The following is a 14,447-nucleotide window of genomic DNA, read 5'->3' as shown; positions in this document are numbered from 1 at the left end:
TCCTCCAATTGGTGAAATAGGCCCAACTATTTCCAGTGTCTCTATCAATGGTCTTCCCTCCATCATAAGGTTAGAGATGGGGCTATTTTGTCAAAGTTCATGACTTCTCAGTTACTAAAGCAGGGCATGTCTAAATGCAGAAGGACGAGGACAATATCCAAGCATGTGCTAATGCGTGACAAGTAACATTCACATTACACATGTACTAGGCACAACTATATCCAACAAATTTCTTTTGCCATCCACCTCCTATCGCTTTGGTGTTTAATGGTATTACCATTGCTGAATCTCACCCTGGCAATATTCTGTGCATTACCATTGAATCAACATGTGTAAGGCTGCATATGGGATTGAACTCAGGCACTAGTGGAACCAGGACCAAGGAATGACCTTGATATCTGACATTTTTACATGTCTGCTGAATTTTAACCTTAATAGCAATTCTCTGGAGAACAGCATATGTAACACAGCTTCTCCCCTGTAATTTCTTACTCCTGTACAACTTTGGCTAATCTTAATCAGAACATAAAACTTTCTTTATGTCATGTAATATTTCTGATGATTGTAAGTAGCAATCAGGTTATCCCTTCTCCAAGTCTTTACTCTTGCTGTCATTGGGCAGTACAGGCAAAAACATATTCAGGAATTCCCACTTACCACCTCTAGCTAGTGGAGCTAGCATTTAATCTTTGCAGCCTGCAAAAACCTAGCTGAGATTCTGAAGAACGGCTGTCACTTTAGCAACACCAGATCTTCTTTTCTTCAAACCAGAAGAGCATACTCATTGAAAACATTCATGGGCAACTCCACATCCCATGTTTATTTTTATTTTAAGAACTTTCATTTTATGCCAAACTATTTTAATGAAAATAAATGCTAACGCCTTTGCTATGAGTTGACAATTCCTTTTAAGTCTTAACGTGTGAGTTTGATTTAAATTGAGCCCTGGAGAGTTTCTGCTGCTGCTTTTAACAATGAGTTCAGCATGGATTTCTAGGATTGGCTATTCTTCAATTGATGGAAAGTGACTTATTTACTGCTGACAATGTAGAGCTGGAAGCTCTGGATTTTCTGAATAAACCAGCCTTTCAAAATGTTATTTCTCTTCCTGTATAATTGAATCAAACTGCCTTAGGCCACACACATCAGAGTTCAAAAGCCATAATGAATGATGTCAACTATCTGAGAGACTCAGGGATGGTTGGAGTGGAGGGGTTGTGAAATTGGATTGAGCCTGTAAATAAACATAAGGGTCAGAATTTGAAATTAACTCATGCCTGTTTCGTAATGATAGAAGCAGCATGTGAACTTGCACTGCAAATTAATTACAAATACTAGTGTTCGGTAATCAAGAGCAAACCACGTTGCTGAGTGACTGCTCACCTCAGAAGAAGGCCCATGGTTATGAAAGGTGAGCATTACTTACACCAAGCTAGCTTCTTTTAACGGGAAAGTACATTTGGCTACGTACAATGCTGGAACTGCTTACGGGAGAATCTCCAAGCAGAATACAGCGTGAAAATAGGAGTGAAGGAGGTCCCAAGTATTTCTGGTGCAGCACTGGAAGCCTTAGTAATCCAGTAGATCACCAGAATTGTGTGACATTTCTATGTGGAAGTGGTACCAAATTCATGGATCATGTACCTTTTGTCCTTGCTTATGTTGACATGCTCCCACTGTCCAGTTGCCCTACTGTTGCCTGTCAGTCTGCCAGCCTATGGTCAGTTGGCAAAGTTGTTTCGTGAGGTCAGAGTTAAATAGGTTGTAAATGTTAAGTAGGAATTACTATGTTCACACTAAAATCAAAAGAACAGGATTGCCCAGCTAATTCTTAGGCATCTTGAAGTACGAGAACAGCAGGATGCTTTAGAAGGTCTTGGGAGGCAAATTATAAGGATTTAACAGGTTAGGAGACAAAAGGGGAGATAGAGTGAGCATACAATGGTTGAAGCAAACATTACCAGTGACAACCAGTCTAGGGCCAGATAAAGGGCTTTGCTTGGGTGAATGAAATTATGTACATCAATTTAAATCAAACTCCCATGTTAAGACTTCAAAGGAATTGTCAACTCATTGTAAAGATGTTAGCATTTATTTTCATTAAGACTGGAGGCATGCCTTTTTGTCTAATTATGTGCTGACAAGACTGAAATGAAAGTGATAGAATGAGACTAAAGTTTTGGAAGTGTCTTGTATTCAGTAGAGTTTATTCTGGCTAGTCTAAGTCAACTTCACCCTCTGAAAGTTTGAATAAACAAGCATTAACTTGTACTCAGAGTATTGTGTTGGATCATGAGAAGCTACCACAAAATGAGGTTGTTGAGGAGTGGGCAGGTCCTGTTCCTCAGCAGCTACCATTGGGTTCAATCCAGTGACTGAAATACAAAGGGAGCAGTGGAGTGAAAGCATCATGACTGCTGCCAGGGTAATGGCCATTCACCAGCAATGTTATGCTGAGACTGGACACACAGCAACTACATATCTGGTGGTATTTGGTTGTGGTATGTCTCAGGTGGCACTCACAAAACCACATGTTCCAATGCCATCAGCTTCATGTGGGAACTTGCTATCCTGGCAAAACTGCGTGCCTTCTCTGCCTGGTTTTCCCTGTTCACCAGAAACACAATAAACTCCCGTTTTCTGTCAAAAAGCTGTTACTTCTCCTATGCAGCAACAGAGACCAAATTAGGAGATGTTTAAGATGTCATCTGCTGCAGTCTTGAACAATCCCAGCTTAAAGAAATTCAAGCTCATGGTGTATTAGTGAATGAGAAAACCTGTTGTGCATACTGCTTTAATCATAGTTGCAACGACTCCAGAAACAACTCTGGTTTCATTTCCAATGCACTATCTCATTGAGTCTTAACAATAACCAGCACTCCCTGTCAACCTCTTCAACTTTCTGCTGCTGTGCAATTTTAACAGTGAGGGTTAGCTTGAGTGGCAACATTGAAAATAGCTACATCAAAGTCAAACAGGTGTCATGTGTACTCTAACCTTATCATCGCTGATCTCCCTACCCTTTCTACTTCCAGCATACACATTTAATACATGCACTAACATCTTCACCAAGACTATATTTGGTGCTAGCTGTATCACATGTATAAAGACAGAAGCAAAAAAAACTCATTTAGGGCTTCCCTTACCACCTCATACTCCACACACAAATTCCCTATGCTATCCCTGATCGGCCCTACTCTTTTTTTGACCATTCTCTTATTCCTCACATAAGTGTAAAATGCCTTTGTGTTCTCCCTAATCCGTTCTGCCAAGCCTTTCTCGTGCCTCCTCCTGGCTTTCCTCAGACCATTTTTGAGCTCCTTCCTCATCTGCCTGTAATCCTCTGGAGCTGAGCTTGACCTTAGCTTCCTCCACCTTATGTAAGCTACCTTTTTCCTTTTGACGAGAAGCTCCACCGCTCTCGTCATCCAAGGTTCCTTTATCTTACCACTTCTTGCCTGTCTCAGAGGGACATATTTATTCATCACTTGCAACAACTGTTCCTTAAACAGTCTCCACATGTCTATAGTGCCTTTACCATGGAACAATTGCTCCCAGTCCATGCTTACTAACTCATGTCTAATTGCATCATAGTTTCCTCTTCCCCAATTAAATATCCTCCCATTTTGCCTAATCCTCTCCTTCTCCATAGCTATGTAGAATGTGAGGCAGTTGTGGTCACTATCACCAAAATGCTCTCCCACCACAAGATCTGATACCTGCCCTGACACCTAATCTCCTAATCTGTGCAGTTCTTTTCCACAAGGCGCAAGAGGTTAGATTATTGAAGATAGTCATGGCTCAGTTGGATAGATTATTGATTGATAAGGGAGTCAGGGTTATGGGGAACAGATAAGAATGTGCTGCTCTCCCCCCCCCCCCCCACTCCCTATTCTTTTTAAATGCTCTAAACCCTGGAATATCCAGCAAACATTCCTGCCCCTGAGAAACCCATGTCTCTGTTATGGCCACAACATCATAGCACCAGGTACTGATCCATGCTCTAAGTTCGTCACTTTTATTCCTGATACTCCTTGTGTTAAAGCAAACGCACTTTAACTGATCCCTTGGTTCCTTCCCAGGAAAATTCTTCCCACAAGCTGGTTTACCTCTTGCTATTGCCTCATCTGCATCAACTCTCACCTCCGGTATACAGCTCAGGTTCCCACCCCCCTGCCATACTACTTTAAACCCTCTCGAACTACTCGAGCAAACCTTCCACCCAGGACATTGCTGTATCAAACCTACATCTACAGAAAACTACAGGCATTTTGGAGTCTCATTTTGCAGCTAGGCTGTCTGCTTGACAAAGGAATTAATACCTATCTTAGCTAAGATTCTACAAATGAGTACATACCATGTGCTTTTCAACTCCCAGAACTGGATATCATAGCTAAAAGGAACTTGCAAATCCAATCCACTCTGCAAAATAACTTGTATACTTCAAATATTTTCTGTATCTTCAGAGAACTGCTGCTATCTTTTGAAGAAACTATATGGAATAGAGGAACAAGCATTCACTTACATGTTTCCATGCAAGTTACCTAATATCTTTATCTCCTGGCAATTTTTTCAGTTGACCATATTGTTAGTCTTAGTCCTTCAACTAGGAATGATCTTAAATCCTGATAGGAGCTCAAAGTCAGCAATGCTTACTATTGTCTTGGTCCTACAATATAATGTCCTTACTCTTGGGACGATTTAAACTATTAAAAATATCTCATTATAAAAGGTACTTCCAGGTACTTTCTAGCACATAGACTCTGTTAACTACTCTCAGTACATAGAATCTCTCATTTTAGAATTCTAGAAAAGGTTAGAGTTCCAAGGTATAAAGTATGAATCTACAAGTTTTATAATGATTATTTAATGATGTGCTATTATAAGAATCAAGCCTGTGTAACATTATACTGGTTAAAACATAATAAATGTAGAATAATTAAAATAGCCAATTCAATAAATTCACCTTGAATGATCCACTTGAAGGGTATGTGAATCTCCACCAGAAAATGTTGACATTGATTACTACATTCAATGGTACTCCAAATGCATCAGTGCATCAATTGAAATTGAATGGTGTAATTTAGGTTGAGTGTTGATCACAGATGATCATGATCCAGAAGTCAAGCATTTGAAAGTGATCACAGCTTGACAAATTTATTAAAGTAATTATATAGGCTTCTACTGGAGCTATAAACAAACAAATCTCACTGCATATTTTCAATTTTTGCCCCAAGACCTTCCCTTACTCTTTCCATTTCAACTGGTATTTCACCTTTTCTTTATTCTCCAGCATCTCTGTGCCAACTCCAGCAGTTACCAATTCTGGATCAAAAAATGGGGGATGCTTCACCTGAGATGAGGTGGGAGAGTTGATCAATAAAATAATCAACAAGAGATCCATTCTCAGGTGATTTTGAAGTTGGAGCAGGTTGGGGAAGGCCTTGGAGGGGGTCCAGAGGAGATTTACAAGAATGATCCTGGGGATGAAGGGCATGTCAAATGAGGAGTGGTTGAGGGCTCTGGGTCTGAACTCGATGGAGTTTAGAAGGATAAAGGGGATCTGATTGACACTTGAAAATTACTGAGAGGCCTGGATAGAGTGGATTTGGAGAAGTTATTTCCACTCATAGGAGAGACGAGTACCCGAGGGCACAACCTCATGAAGGGATGGCCCTTCAGAATAGAACTAAGAAGAATTCCTTCAGCCAGTGGGTAGTGAATCTGTGGAACTCATTGCCACAAAGGTCTATGGGGACCAAGTCATTTGAGTGTATTTAAGACAGAAATGAATAGGTTATTGTTTAGCAAGGGGATCAAGGGTTATAGGGAGAAGGCAGGAGAATGATGTTGAGAAACATTTCAGCTATGGATCAGACTCAATGGGATGAATGGCCTAATTCCACTTCTATATCATATGGCCTTATTATTATCCCCTTTCACACTTTGAGTTTCTGTGATAGTCATAATCTTTATGCTTGGGATGAGGCAACATCACAATATATGAAAGGGCAATGAAATTATTTCATATTTGTTCACAACCATTGGGTTTAAGCATATGTATTATTCAGAGGAGATAGGAAAATAGTTCATCTGACTGTTTAAACTTGAGGTTAATGAAAAGATTTCTGACTTTCCTAAGTGGCTGGGAATATTCACATTAAATTATTCTATTTTCTTAAGTTTTAGGTCTGATCTAGAGACAATATTGCCAAAGGTCACATGACATGTTGCTAGCCATTTGAAAAAGTTGTAAACATTTTAATGAAAAGGCTTGAAAGTTCATGATATCTTCATGCTTCTACAGGCAGAGTATATCTTTCATCTTGTGAACTACGTTTAGAGAAAGTCTCTATCCATGCCAACTACATATATTGTTACTTCAGAATTTAGGACAAAGAGCCACAACAGGCAGCCAGACATTGTGGCTGTGACTGCAATCAAGGAGGAGGTGTATTTTAAATGTGGGAAACTTTCAGCAATGGGGATAATGAAATTGGTGGGTCACAGAGCAAAGTGAATGATTTCAGAGTCGTATCCTCTTCCTCACACCCCAAAAAAATCACAAATAAGTCTAATTAGCAAAACTGGAGAAAATTGTTCATCCAAGGAATAGTAAGGGATGGGGGAGGTGGTGGATATCACATAGTGTAATTGAGGTGAATGGTTTTGATACATTTAAAGCAAAATCTAGGTCAGAACATGAGGAAAAATGGATTAGAAGAATATATTAATGGGGTTATATGAAGAGGAGTTGGTCGGAGGAAATGTGAGGTAACAATATGGCAAAGATCAGTTATAAAGTCATGGAGTCAAACAGCACAGTAACAGACCCTTCAGTCCAGTCCATGACTAGCGTAATGTCAAACTGAACTAGTTCCACCTGTCTGTTTGTGGCCTATGTCCCTCCAAACTTTTCCTACTCATGCATATATTTAAGTGTCTTTTGAAGATTGTATCTGTGCCCATATACAGCACTTCTGGCTGCATTGTCTATCATGTGTTATAAATTTTGTGCAATAATAATTGCAACTTCAGCATACTTCATCATAAAAGTTGGCATGGTTAATTTCATATTTATATTTTCAAACCAACAGGTTTGAAATGTGTGCTTTTGTAAAAATGTGTGCTTTTGTCTACAGGTGAAGGTGCCTCATGTTGTATGATGAGGATAATGAAAAGATCCACACCACTTGTCAGATCCACACCCCCCACCGACCCAACCACCACTCCCGGCACCTTCCCTTGCAACCGCAGGAGGTGCAACACTTGCGCCCACACTCCAGCAATAAAGTTTCAACTATGATGAGGATAAACATTATATTGTCCGCGCTGCCAACAATACCTTTTGTATATTGGTTTCTGCAGAGTTCGCATAGTCTGGTGTGTATCAGGATAGCCATGTGCTAGTCTAACTCGAAGAGTCTCTTGTAATAAACAAGATATAGTTTTGTGCATCTCTCTGCAACTACTTATGTAATAATGGTACACATTAGTACAGGGACTGTTAAGAGGGCATGTTTGGGATCTGACTCCTTCAAGATTCTTAATTAGTCTCCTTAAGTCCTTGTAACATCATCACAGTGGATGGTGTTTATGCTGATTAGTATTAACCATTTCAGACTCGTACAACACTTCCTGATCTACACTGTTAGGTTCCAGATGCATTGGTCCAAGAGACTGCTGAGTGAGTCTCTTGGAATAAGGAAGCAGCAGCAGGGAGCTGTCATAGCAGGAATTGAAGAGACTATGCATTGGTGGGTTTTGTCCTAATTACGTTTCGCCCAGCAGTAACAGAATGCTAGCAGAAAAGGACAATGGTTAAGGGAGAAGTACAAATGTGTCAGATGTTGATTGTACTGCCAGGCATTCTGTGTACTATAGTACTGAGGAGGTGGAAGTTCACTTCTATCATGTTGTGTCAAGCTCTTTTGGGGCATTTTGACTGGAAGCTACCCTGGAACATGCAGTCATGTTCAAAGACATGGCAACCAGGATCTCACTGTAGGAGCCACACTGCCAGTTTTTGCAGTTTTAATGTAGTCTCAAACAGCTACAATACAAATTTTGAACTCCATAGACGTATTTGGAGAAATTGGTGAACAGATTGATCAGGGCTTCCACAGTATCATGCATCATCTCCTGTTCCCCTCTCTTAAATACAGGCAGGATTGTTCTGCCATTATTATAAATGTCTTGTGCTGATTTCCTCCAAAAGACTTCATAATTTCCATGCTAATTGCCATATTTGGGTCAAAAGAGTAAGGCTCCCGTAAGAAACTATCTGAAAAATCGTTAATACTACAAGACACAAGGCCTTTCTATCAAACAAGTCATTATAGGGGCAAGTGAATTAACTTTAAAATGAGGAAGCATATCCAAACTTCCAATTTTCGTCTTTAATGGAGAAGTGAGTGACTATAATCTTGGGTAGTTATGGCATTGTGCGGTTAATTCACTACTGATGCTTTGCCTGATTCCACGTGTGGAGTGAGTTCTTCAGTAAGTGACCTCGTTACATATTTTATCGAGTGTAATTCATAGACTGTGTCGACCTGTCTAACTGACTGCCAACACATTTCTCTGTTTCAATAAACTGTGCGTGCTTCATCTAACGATGTGCAGCAATGCAATTAACATGGTAATGAAAAAGATAGCTGGCCATGAAGGAGTTGGCCTGTGAAGATTCCTATGGCAACACTGCTCAATGATAAGGAAATCCAGTTTCGAGTAAGCTATACGTTGCCAGTTCTTTCTGCACAGTTAAAGAACAGGCACTGATATAGCTTCCTGTGGCGAGCATAAAATCATCACTATTATTACAGTTTTATCTCTTGATCCTTATTGGCATCAACCTCCATAATCTCCTCGATATATCACAGCGGCTGTTGCACACAATTTACTCACACCAAAATAAAGATCTGTGATTTGGAATTATGGTTTTTGTTAATAACATGTGTTAGATTAATTGTAGTTCACATTCATGAGTAGGAGATATTTATTTACTTGTGAAAGTTTCAAGATTTTGGCATTTGAAGAATATGACACATTTCTCAAAATCAGGTAGTGCTGTTATCTAATACTGTACCCAACAGCTCTCCTTCTGTTTTCACTTCCCACATAAGCAACTCTCGGGCACAGAATATTTAATTTATGCCTATACATGTTTAAAAGCTTCATTTGAGCTTGAGAATACACAATGCCTCCCTACTTTTGTCATGCAAACTTTAAGGGAAAGTCTCTCTCTTTCTCTCCCTGTCTCTCTATACAATTGCTGTCTGACCTGTAGAGTTTTTGAAACAATTCTTTCAATTGACTCATGGGATATGGACTTTACGTTGCTTCTGAGAAAATTCTGGTGAACTGTCTTCTTGAACTGTTGTATCTATGTGCTGTCGCTAGACACACAATATCATCAGGGTGGGAATTCCAGGATTTTGATGCACCAACACTGAAGGAATGGTGATATGTTTTCAAGTTGGGATGGTGAATATGTTGGTAGGGAATTTGCAGGTGGAGGCGTTCCCATGTATTCATTCCTCTTGTCCTTCTAGATAGAAGTTGACATGTGGTTGGAAAATGCTACCTGAGGATCTCTGTTAATTCCTGCAGTGCATCTTGTAGATAATATGCACCGCTGCTGCTGAGAATTGGTGATTTTGTTTTGGATAATAAAGCTCTTCAGGAGTTGATCTTTGGACCATATGTTTCTTGATAAATACTGAAGAAGTACAGCTTGGCATATAGGACCCAACTTCAACACTTGTAAACAACAAAAAAGAAATGTGAATTGTGGGGATTATAATGCAGATCTTCAAAAGGACTTAATGAAGTTGGTGGAAGAGGTGAACAATTTGTAAATAACATTTAATTCAGTAAAGTGTGAAATGGTTAACTTTGATTGGAAGAATGCAGAAAGACAAAATTGCTATGAACAATATGAGCAGTGTGCACGATTGTACTAGTCACACTATTCCACCTGATGCAACATGAAGTAAAGTATTTATACCCAAACCTTTGATTATTATCAATCATATGCTTTCCCCATATTAGATTTAGAATGAACAAATCTATCAATTTTTTTAAAATAAACACAAAATCATTGATTTATTACAAAACAAATCTCTTTCAATGAAGATGCAGAATTGGTTAAAATGACCAATTTGTCATTCTATATATATGTGTTTATATGTGTGTGTGCGTGTATATATGTATACTATATATATGTATATATGTATATTGATATATACACACACACTGTATATGGTGGTGCAGGTTTCAAGCACTGAACGGCCTACTCCTGCACCTTTTTTTATGTTTCTATGTTTCCACAGCTAAATAACCTAAAGCTATGTATTCACACACCCACATACACTTTCTGATCAATGGTGGATTTTCTTGAAGAGTAAAGCATTCAATGTTTCAAGTCTGTTTGTCTGTAGTTAACTCATCAATCATGCATGGTTGTCCTTAGCGGCTTGGCAAATACAGCTTTCTCAGGACATGCAGGTTTGAGAAGTTCTTTGTTTTTCTGGGAGAATGACTGAATCAGGTTTCACCCAGAGCTCACAACCAAGGTTTCAGGAACAGGAGAGGAGAGTTGGGAAGCTTGATATGTAACAAACTTTTCTCAACTGAATATCCAAACTTAAACTTTAAGTCTGTAAACATTATTCAAAAAGAACTGTCATAAAAGCCAGTTATAAAATAGTTACCTGAAGTATGTTGAAGTAATCAAGGTCAGCAATTATCTGGATCAATGTAGTTTGTATCAAATGCCTTCTTTAATAGAGAAGTTCAAAGGTGTATTTCCATTGATCTTTATGAAGTCTAGCCATCTTCACAATTCTTCACTGAAGTATGTAAAATCGATTAAATATGAAACATCTCTCTGCATCACTGAAAGAGCGTGCAGGAGCAGAGGAATGTCGAGTGCACGTATATGTGCACAATCACTGAAGGTGAGAGGACCAGTTGAGAGAACACTGCTAAAACATGTGACATCCTAAGTTTTACAAATAGTGACATGAGGTACAAAAACAAACAAGTTGTGATAAACTTGTATCAAATACTGGAGTATGGAACAATTGGGCACAAATGTAACACTGCAATTTTAGGAAGAATGTAAAAGGTTTAGACAGCATGCAGAAAAGAGTCTTAAGAATGGTTTCAAGTTGGTTAACTTCACTGACATAGATTGGAAAATTTGAGCCAGTTTTCATTTGAAAATGGAATATTGAGAGGAGATTAGATCGACATATTCAAAATCATGAGATTTATGGACAGGATAGATATCTTATAACCTTTTTTTTTGGTAGATGTAGCAATAATAAGACAGCACAGATTTAAGGCAATCAAGAAGAGAAGCAATTTCAGTATTAGGGTAAACATATTCAGGCATCGAAGGGTTAGGATGTGGAATGTGCTACCTGAAAATGTTGTTGTGGGGAAAATTATCAGCCTTTGAGTCAGAGTCTGGGTTCAACGACAGAGTTTATTGTACAAGGAAATACTGGAGCTCCAGGGAAAGAAAGACACCAACAACACAGTGGTCAGCTGCAAGTCTTCTCTCAACCTGGAGCACATGTCAAGCTGCTTTAATGCATTTTGTAATATAATAGGTCAGCGATGAGGCTATTGTCTTTGTAACATGGTTTACTTATTGTAAACATTGCAGAATCATTGATAGTTTTGATGCAGTCATTGTCAGTTCCAGTACAGCCTTTGTTAATTTCTGCGTGATCCTTGTCAGTTTCAGTGCAGACATTGTCAGTTTCAATGTCTACACAGAAGTTTATTGCTGTAGTAATGGGTACTAATTGCTCTTCCTGAAAGGGATGATTACTGCAGACCTGGCTATTATCCGTATCAAACTGTCAGCATTTATATCAAAGGTGTTGGCTGGACCCAGACACTTTGGCAGGCAGTGTACACTACTCATGTGCATTCCCTCCCCAACCCACCTTAAACTAATCAACTAGTTTGTGAGAGCAATAAGCTGGCCTTCTGGTGACCCTAGGTGGTATCTGTGTTCTGCTGTCTCTCTCCATACTGTGGTCCAGCAGCCATCTTGTGTGTCAAGTGGCCAACTTATGGCTCAGCAGTCATCTTGTGTAACCGTGTGCCTAGTGTCACCCTGCCCTGTGCCATCTCCCACTTCAGGGTGGTAGAGTTAGGTTGATTTGAATGATTTAAATGGCAATTGGATCATTATTTGAAAAGGGAAAGTATGCAGGGCTATGGGGAAAAGGTGAGTGAGTAGCACCAGGTCGGTATGCAAAGAGTTGGCAGGGACATGATGACCTTAAGCTGCCTTCTGAGCTGAAACCATTCTATGATTCTTTGCATGTAAAAGCATTTCCTAAACGACTGGTTTTAATTTTTATACTAGTCCCAAACTCTTTAACCAGTGGAAATTATTTCCCTCCAGGTATCCTATTCTTTCCCTTTAACATGTTTAAACAATTATCAAATAATTTAACTCACAGAGTCTAAGTATAGTTTTGTCAAAAGTACACTGCACTTCCCTAATGGTCAAGAAATCCTTCCTAACTGTGAGCTGCTCACAGTACTCCAGATGTGGTCGAATTAGGACGTTGTATGGCCACAGCAATTTGTGTTCCATCGGATTCTAGTCCCCCACATGTAAATACCAGCATTCCATGAGACTATTTGATTATTTCGGTTTCACATGTTTTGATGATCTACCTATCTCGACGTCTAACTTTTTTTTGATATCTGCAGTTTTTTCCATTTCTGGCTGCTCCATCCTTTTAAGCCTAAAGTTGATTACCTTACTTTCGGTTAAATTGAAATAAATTTGCCACAATTCAGCCAATCCGATTATTTTGCTTCTAAGCTTCTTTTTTTTTTGCTCAACTTACGATGCTGACTACTTTTGAGTATGCAGTTGGATATTTGATTTTTATCCCATTCCCTAAATTATCAATAAATATCATGAATATTAAAGTCTCAATGCAGCTTTTGTGTGATGTCGCAAAACATTTATTTTCTTCTTGTTCTCTGTCTCCTGTCACTCAGCCAATTTGTGAACCAGGTCAGTAATTTGCCATCAGTTTTACGAACTTCAGTTATAGTTAAGCTTTTTATGAGAAATCTTATTAAATGCCTTTTGAATTATATTAACACAAACAATGACAGTTCTCATTCTACTGTGTTAATAAACTATCCAAAAAATTAAATCAGGTTCCTCAAGCATGGCATTTTTAAAAAATCCATGCTAGTTCTCACTGATCTAGAGGTAGATAAGCAGGAGGCTGGAAGAACACAGCAAGCCAGCCAGCATCAGGAGATGGAGAAGTCAATGTATCAGGTGTAATCCTACTATTCCTACTTGGACTTGTCTCTAACCAAGTTCTCACTGATCAGCTTAATACTTTCAAAATGCTTAACCCAACTGTCTTTGAAAATAAAGCTTCTCATAATTTCCCAAAACCTAATGCTAAGCACACTGGTCATTAATCACTAGATTTCTCGGCTTTCTTTTATAGAGGAGTGGCATTCACTACTTTTCCAATTTAAAGGAACAATTCCTAGAGCAAGATGTCTTTGGAAGCTTATAAAAGCAAAGTACGGCAGATGCTGGAAGTCTGAAATAAACACAGAAAATTTTGGAGAAACTCAGCGGGTCTGGCAATACCTGTGGGGGGAGAGAGAAACAGAATCATGACACTGAACATGAACCTTTCACACTGTTTTTGAACTTCTCCAGCATTTTCTGAGAGTGCTAGAAGATTATAGTTGTGACATCAACTATGTTCTCACCTGCTTCTTTTCTCATTCTGTTACAAAACTATCTAGCCATGGAGATTTATTGCTTTTTAGTTATTTTCTTCACCTCTGTCATTTTGTTTACTTTTTTTATCCATGCTTCACCAGTAGTTTCCTTGGGGTATCTGATTTAAGTTCTGATGGCAAGTAATAGCCTATATGTTGGATGTTCCCTTATTTTCATAATTTATATCAGCATTATTAGTTTTGCACAGCAGCCACTTTGCATTTGTCCTCTCTTTTTTGAAACATTGTTGTAAAAAATTTGTTGGTGATTTTTAATTGCAAGTTTCTTTTCCTTCACTTTCATTGTAGTTCTTACCATCTCTTTTGTCATATAACTGTTTTATTTCTCTCTTGCCTGCTCCCCAAAGTCAATCAGCTGTTTTTGTAACATACTTTTGAGCTATTTTTCCTTTAGTTTTATGATGTCATTTACCTCTTTAGTCATCTATTCCTTCAACACTATACTGAGGCCTCAGCCAAGATTTTGTGCTCAAGTCTGGAGTGGGGATTTGATTGTAGCAAAACAGGTACAACTGAGTCAAATTAAGCACACTAATGAACAAGCCTTTTGATCTCTCAGACTGTTGGTTTTGAAAGGTCCTCATATTAAAGTACATTATATTATATTTGTAGTGATTGGAACAAGGTCA

Source organism: Chiloscyllium plagiosum, chromosome 2 (assembly GCF_004010195.1).
Source record: "Chiloscyllium plagiosum isolate BGI_BamShark_2017 chromosome 2, ASM401019v2, whole genome shotgun sequence".
NCBI classification, from domain to species: Eukaryota; Metazoa; Chordata; class Chondrichthyes; order Orectolobiformes; family Hemiscylliidae; genus Chiloscyllium; species Chiloscyllium plagiosum.
The sequence above is the reverse complement of the archived record's forward strand: the minus strand, read 5'-3'. Positions refer to the sequence as shown.